Below are 8,404 nucleotides of genomic sequence, written 5' to 3' on the forward strand. Positions count from 1 at the left end.
ATCTGGTTCAATGACGCCATACCTCAAATCTTTATGACATGAGGCCATCCTTCACCTGCTCTGAGCTCACATTTGCTGATACCATGAAAGTAAAACATATCTTTTATATACTGTTGTCTTGTAATTCAACTCATATGGACACAGATAAAAAAGCAGATACATTCTTACAGTTAGTCTTTCAAGTTTGTCTATGTTGGTACTTTTCTTTCAGTTTAAATCATAGAGCATTAAGATCACCTGGTTTAAATTGTAAGATAATAAAAAAAATGTTTATGCACTTTTCCGCTAGTTTACAAAAAGGGGAAAGAAATTATAAGATTTCTCTTAAATAAGGAGGGGTGGTCACTTCTGAGAATCATGGTTCCTTTTAAAGTTAAAAGCATTCATTGCAGGTCTTGGGTCTGTCCTTGTGTCACATACTGATAAATAAGCCTGAGCTGTGGTAAAAGCTGTTCCCTGTAAAACTGAAATGGCATGAGGGTAGAGATGAAAATTGCTGTGGACTGAATCGTTTTAAGGTTGATTTGCACTGAGCAGTCATTAATTTGACGATCATGCAGTGACTTGCATCACTTATCCTTTTAAGTACCCACATGCCTATCGTGCATAGAGATAAGCCAGTATCCAGGTTGCTCATTTAAGAGCTAATACGGCGAGCACATGTTGGCAGCAGCTAACTCTCTGGGCATGTCATTTCAAATGTGATCAATCTTTATTTTTAAGAAGTGGGATGAGATTCAAAGAAAAAGACTCATTTCAGCTTCACATACATCTTCTATTTACTCGACAGAGTGGCTTATATTGAATGTTTTTGATCATAATGTTGATGTCAGATAAATTGGTGTGATAAATTGGTGTTTATGACAACTCAGCTGGCGACGAGTGTACTGTAAGAAGAGTTCCCTTCTTTTGTAAACATGGCTCAGAAGCTGCATTTTTGTCGTGAAGACTCAGGTTCAGAACATCTGAAACAAAAACCCCAACCATACACAAAATAATGCATATTTCAAATTCTACACACAGTGCTTGAGACATTTAAAAAATGACCCAGGATCAGTTTGAAGATGGAGCAAGCAAAACATTTTGTCTCCAAAGAAACACCCAATTTAACCAACCATGAGTAAACAACATTCAAGCCCATCCATCAACAGTGCCAGCAACAGCAGCTCACTACAGTTCTAACAACGCCACCACTAAAACTGAGTTTATTCTGCTTCTGTGAGACACAAACTTTGAGAAATATGTTTTCATCATTACCAGAGATCAACCTGTCTGATAAGCTTTGTATGTCAATGAAGCAGCTCTTTGATGAGCTGGATTCTTTTGGGGGTTTTTCGGAATCCGAAACAAAATATTTGAATCAAAGTAGCACGAGAAATGTTTTCTCTTCAGAGAAATTCCAAAATGATACGGAAGATGAGGAGAATGCGCCACAAAAGCAATCATCTGGACAAACTTTTGGACAAACTTCTGGAGCTGGTTACTGTTACATCAGAAAGGGCAAATCCAAACAATCATTCAACTAATTTGAAAGTGAATTGCACAATAACTTAATAGTCCTCATTAAGCACTCGTCTTTTTGATTCAATATTAACCTTTAAACATGCTGTTAAATACCTTTCAGAGAATAGAATAGAATAGAATAGAACTTTATTGTCATTGTAGCAAGTACAACAAAATTGAAGTCACAGCAGCAACCAAGAAAACAAAAGTAAGAAAGTGTATAGAAAGTGCAAAAAGGTCCTTAAGAAAATAGAGGATGACAGCTTGTCCATCATTGTCCAGTCAGCCACCCTCCACCTCCACAGGGTCCAGGACTGAGCTTCTTTAGTCATGCTCCATCTCTGTCTCCTAGATCCTGTCTGCCAACAGTATGTGAAGCTCTTCCAATGTGGCGTTGGTGTGTGATGTTAGCTTGGTTAGCCATGTCTGTGAATAGCATGATGCTACTCTGCCCTCTGATATTTGCTCTGTTGCTAGGTTAACATGGCTAGCTCATCCATCTTATTGGAGAGAGATCTTACGTTTCCAATAACGATGGATGGAAAGACAGGTTCATGTTGTCACTTCTTAGCTCACACCTGAGAACCAGCACATCGTCCTCCCCTCCTTATCCTCACCTTGTGGGAAGACATCAGGCCTTACACCAGTTAGCATTGACATGTTTACAGGCTGCTAACAACTGACAACACATGTAAACAATGCAGCCATGGTTACATGTAGGATCTACAAACAAACACAGAAGAAGTAGTAAAAATATTGCTGAAGCCACAAAAAGTGTGGTGTCCATGACCAACAAATGAGCCATACAAAGTAATGATCCACTCCAAATGCAAAGATTACAAAAAAGACATGAAAAAAAGAACAACAAAGGCAACAAAAAGGCAACAAGGCAACAAAGTGCTTGTGGTGGAAAATTAAGAAGAAATGGGAGATGTGAAGTGTAAAAAAAGTGTAAAAGTCATTGTAATGAGTCCAGCTTAAGACCTTGGAGAGTTTTTTCTTAGTTTTGAATCAAAAACATCAGACTTCTTGAATGTTGTGGCATTCTGTGTTGCACTATAACCCTCATACTGTTGTAGGTTTTTTTTTTCCTATTTTTTTTATTTTGTTGTTGTTGTTGCTCTGGTGGCTGTGTCTGGAAATTAACTAGGCCGCTGATGCGTCCAGGTGGAATAAGAATGACTGGAAACTTTGTTGCTGGGCTTGTCTCAGGGCAACCAAATGATGATAATTCTTTGCCTTTCTTTTATTACTGCTTGACTTTCCTTTTGGTCTAACTTTCAGTAATTGTTGCAGGTCATGCTTGAAGTCTGGGTTACTCATGATTTACAAGTTGCTACAACAGAAAATTGGGGTAGGGATTAGCAGTGTTTGCAAACCTTGATTCCAAAAAAGCATGAAGGCAATAGCCTAGCTGCAAAACAAAGCTTCAAAACAGTAGTCTTCAAACCAAAGGGGGACATTACCGTGGCCAAGTCCACTTCATTTTGACTGACTCTGATCCTAATATCCCTGATGACAGATGACCAACCTAAAGAGGCCTGTTAGTGGTCTACTGTTGTTTTCTAACATCTAGGGTTTCACATAACCACCTATCTATCAGCACTTTACAAGGACAGTGTAAACAAGAAGACTAGTCATAGGAATAAACAAAACACAACAATTCAGAGAATTCTTCTGTGTTTACTTATAAAGTTATAAAAGGGCTGCATAGCAGTGATTATCCTTTTTGTTTGGGGATTCCATAATCAGTGTTGTCTTTCTTGTGCTCTTGCTGTCAAACATAAAATTCTGCACTCTGTAATTATTCTTCTGCTTCTGACGCTGAAATAAAGAAGTCATACTCTCCTAGAAACAGACACAAAGAGGTTGATGACAGCTGGAATCACAGTTGTGTCTTCTTTAGTCAAGCTGTATGCTTTGTTAAGAATCCCATTATCGTTCTCTCAGGGTTTAGCTATAAAACTGATCTGAAGGTTTATTTGGACTAGTCAGATAAGACTTAGAGCTCTTACCTATCAGTTAGTGTGTTATTTTGCGAAATGGGAAGAAGACAAAACAATCTAACTGTGCACAGCTGTTGCAAAAATCAGCACTGACTCACTGGTGATACATACAGTTGGATCTATTTTCAAAGTGTTTTTATGCTATTTAGTCAGATGTGTAAAAAAAAATTAAGATCATCTCTGAGATTTGACTACTAATTAAGCCACAGCTGGAATCTTTACTTTCTCAATCAAAAGTGCCACTCTTGGATGATGATAATTGCCCCAACCCTTTGTGACAATGAGCCGAGACATTAATACTCATCGATAAAAAACTGGGCATTTTTTCAAACAATTTGCTGAAAAAAATAAGTAACCACTATGAAATCACTCTTTGGTTTGTAAACTTTATCTTAAATCGTATCTTGCTTTGTGGAACCAGGGGGGGGGGGGGACTTTATGACAAGGAGGACGAAGTCTTTCTCTTTGTTGATAATGCACAATTTTCTTGACTAATCATTCACAGGAAGTCACACCTACAAGCCAGCCTTTTTAACTGGGGTGGCCAAAATGTGGCACTGATGTTTTCAGGAGTGGCAGGAAATATGTTCACATACATACACATGAATTGAAATTTTATTTACTCCTTCTATCCACCTCCTTCATCTATTGGACTACAAACATTACAGTGACAGGAAGAGTTTGACTCATCTGTGACAGCATCAGGCCTAATTTGCCCTGAAAAATCCCCCCCCCCCCCCCCCCCCCCCCCCCCCCCCCCAAAAAAAAAAAAAAAAAAAAAAGTTTTTCCGAAAGTTGGACCCAAAATCCAGTTTTGAGAAAACCCACTGGGACGCTCCTAGGGACCTCACAGATGCACCCTAGAAGTTTGGGAGCCCTCGGGTTATTTTCACAGCAATCAGTGCTGCAACTCCTTGTGTCGACCCAGTACTGCATGTCTCCTCCCACTTACATTTTCTCTTCCCATATAGCTTTCCCTTCTGAAAGGATAAAAAAAGAGGTTTCATATTTAACCTGGAGCTATTCTCCTCCAAATGATGTCTTTGTAATCCTTGTCTTTGTAGTTTTTATGTCTTTTGTTGTAAAGAGCTGGGTGCTGGGACACAAACACAATCAATGTTGAATGTTTTGGTATGTGACTTGTCAACAAGTCTTTTGATTGGTGGGATGTGTACCCATCGCAAGCGAAACTTTGGAAAAATCAACCTCGGTCTGAAAAAATAAAAGCCGCATTTTTGCTTAGCGAAAGAATGCATCGTTGCAAAGTCCGGGTGACATTTTATTACAATTAAACAGTTAATCTACTTTTCTTCAAAAACATTCTTATAACAGATTTTAACACTTTTTTGGGACTGCTGCAAATAAATTTGCTTGAGTATAATCATCAAAGCAGGAGACCGTGGTGACTTTAGGGCCAACGAACAATTTTAAAAGCTTTGTTCCTTGTGCTTAGAAATAGTTTTGAATAAGAAGGTTTGAGGCTGGGGTGGTGGAAGCAAAGAATTGCTGCAGCAGCAGTAGGTTTGGCAGTGTAGGTAGCGGAGGTCAGTGAGGGTGGAGTTACGTTGAATTTCACCGTCTCTTTGCCAGGAACGAGCTAGGATTGGTGTGTGAGTGACATGGAACAATGATTCAATCAGCAGGCTATCATTCAATTACAGCTCCAAGTTTATGACTTCCCCTGTCCTCTAACTACTAATTCTGTGGTTCATTCAAGTCATTTGCTGTCAGACATCTATAAATATCCTAGCCATAATTATGGTTATTTGGTTTTATTCTTTAAAGATAGCAAACACCGCTGCTATGTGAGATTTTAAATTTGAGCCAGACTGTTATTTTGATGAGTTATGTCACTTGGTGACAGTTTGGACTGGTTGTTCTATTTAATAAAAAAACCACATTGGATTCAGATTTTCATCTAAAAGGAGGATGAAATGGTGACGAAAGGCCCGGCTTTGATAGCGACAATACATGGGAAAGTACACACAGTGCTCCCTTTCATATTTTCAGTTTCCTATCAATCAGTTTTTCCTCTGTTTTATCTGTTTCTGTGGGTTAACTTATATTGTGATAGTTAAATTTCTGTCCTTAATGTCAAGCTTTAACTCCAGCTCTACTTTCTTATTCCAGCGCATCTGATAATTGTCCATTTAAGCACCTCGTAATCTGTATATTTTATCTGGGCAACAGTTTGTTCTCAGGACACAATAGCCTGGGGTCATGAGGTTTTCTGCAGATGACTGGGAAGATAGTTGACTTCAGAGAAAGCCCCAAATGTGGTTTTGTTAGTCATTAGGAGGGAACAGAATGTGGTGAGGAGAAGCATAAAATGGAACACATACAAAATATACAAAACCTTTTTTGAATAAATCATTCAAGGGTTGCCCTGTCTGGAGTGGTTTAACTGATTTGAATAACCTTGTTAGACAGGGTTTTTTTTTACATTTTTTATAACATTTTGGGTAGTTGTTACTTTTATCTCTTTGCCGATTTTGTCCTGCACAAATGTAAGAAATGATCACCAAAAAGAGTTTTTCCTCTTGGTTACTAATGGTTAATTACATCAGAATGAACTAAAGCCCTGTTTCCACCATGCAGGTTGCTAGTAGTTATCTTCTTTATTCAGAGGCTCTGTGACGACTAGTCACTTGGTGTTGAACAGGAGTAACATATTTGGTTGGAATCTGCAGTGTTTTTCTGGGGTAAAGACTCAGTTTCCCATGAGCACCATCACCCACTGTTGCCTGGAGACCTAACTCTCGCCAAGGCGTGCATTTGTTTCAGAAGCAGAACTGGATTGTCTTTTCTTTAGTCAGGACACAAAGCAACAAAGCAACAAAGCAACAAAGCAACGTGTAGTTTTGCAGTACTGTTTGAATTGTACAAACTTTAAAAACTTCTTTAGTACTGAAGTTTAGTGTACAGGAGGTAACCACTATCTTTCCAGTGCCTGCTATTACAACAAAACAAGTCCAGGTTATCGTTTTCTTTAGGAAAAAGGACAGATCTTGCTTCTCATTGCTAAACTTTGCCCAATGGTGAAGTGTCATCAAAGGGACTTTCAGCCTAAATCTAAATGAATTTCTGGAAAAGTTTGAACCATGCCCTATAATTTTATTCAGTTAATCTCATTTTAAATCTTGGTTTAGGCAAGTAAGTTTATAAATATCAGACTATTTCGTGATCAGTGACATAAAGTCCTCACAGAGCCTTTAAATGCAACATAATCTCCATTATTTTCTTCTGCAGAAACAACCAATGTTGATGCAGATAGTCCAATTTGCTTATGTGCCATATGTAGAGCCGTCAGTAAAAATCTGAGTCTCATTCAAAACCAGAAAAAAATAGAAACAAAACCTTAAATGAGCTTTTAAAAAAGTTGAACCCCCAAAAATTTGGTGACAGTCAGTGCTCAAGAGCCATTTCCCCTATTATGAGAAGATCTCTTGAGATCGTCAATGTGTCTAAAGCACATATGTACATGAATTTTTCTTTTATTTTAGATTTGAAATACACACACGCTTAGGAAGAATTTGGAGGCAGTTAGTGAATCCAAACCTGCTGTGTCCATACTCTAGTCTGCACTAGTGTTGAGTTTAAAGTATGTTAGTTGTTTTCTGATACTTCAACTAACATTCTATGGTTTCATAAACAGCTTGTTTATATTTTCTTGGGACAGTGCTAATATCTTTTTGATGATGATGATGGATATGATGAACATCTGTAAATCTCTTCCTGACATTCTCGCTGTTTTGCACAGTCACAGTGTTGGCGTCATAAACCTGTCATTAGTCATCATTAATCCCCGGCTCTCACTTTAAACTGGCTGCTCTTCAGTCCGCCCTGGACGTTTCAGATTGCCCATTAGATTGCCTCTGGGAGCCCCTTGGCTTTTTGGCTATGGCAGAAATTATGACCTTAATAAAAATTGCTTTGTAATATTTGCACGCATAAGCATCTTACAGCTGATACAAAAAGACTGTCTGTCTCTGTTTTCAGACTCTCCTGGGCCGTCTCTTGGCAGGCTGGAGCAGATATGTTCATGACTTAACAGGCTGTCAAAGTGACTCTAAAATGTTATGAGAAGAAAGTCCAAATCAGAAGTGCCACTTGTCATTTGGCCTTCAGATTTCCAGATAGTAGTGGCATACACCATTTATGGTGATTTTGTTGGACAGGGCGACTTTGCATTCAGCATATTAAGCTCTGAATCTTGACAATGTTACATTTTTGAGGAGTAATTAGGACGGAGTACATCAGCTGAAATATGTTGTAAGATGTCTTCTAAATTTAAGATCATACTGGAATAACATTTACCAAGACTTACATGCACAGTAAGTCAGTTCACATTACAACGGCGCTAACATATCTGTTCATCTTCAATGTCAGACCTCAGACTGCAGCACAGACTATCATTAGGATGAAGTGATGATGTGTACAATCATTTTGGGGATCTGGCTCTGTTTATTTCTTGGCGTATCATCATAAAAGCAAACAGCCTGCACTCAAACTTCATTCTCATGATAAATCCTTCAGCAGGAGAAGTGCAGCTAAATGTGGCTGGTGTTTATCCAGTAGTAACATTATTGATAAATGTCAGTCTCGGCAACAAAAAATGCTGCACTGCGTGATCTCCAAGAATTGCTATTTATGGCCCTCTGTTGGATTAGCAAGGAAATGGAGACTTTGCTAATACTCAGTTTTTGTAAAAATATAAACGCTGATCATGTGTTGAATCCTGAATTTAATCTTCTTTTTTATGTTGGAGACAGTTGCAGGATCTTCTGTCGGCCCGATTTGTGAATCCAAAGCATACAATACCTGAAAGGCCTCACTCTACCACAGAGTTATGCTGACACAAGCCTCATGTTATCTGAAATGTATGCAAGCATGCA

Source organism: Halichoeres trimaculatus, unplaced genomic scaffold (assembly GCF_033239565.1).
Source record: "Halichoeres trimaculatus isolate MK-OKI-2021-1 unplaced genomic scaffold, fHalTri1.1 fHalTri1_scaffold_12, whole genome shotgun sequence".
Classification (NCBI taxonomy): domain Eukaryota; kingdom Metazoa; phylum Chordata; class Actinopteri; order Labriformes; family Labridae; genus Halichoeres; species Halichoeres trimaculatus.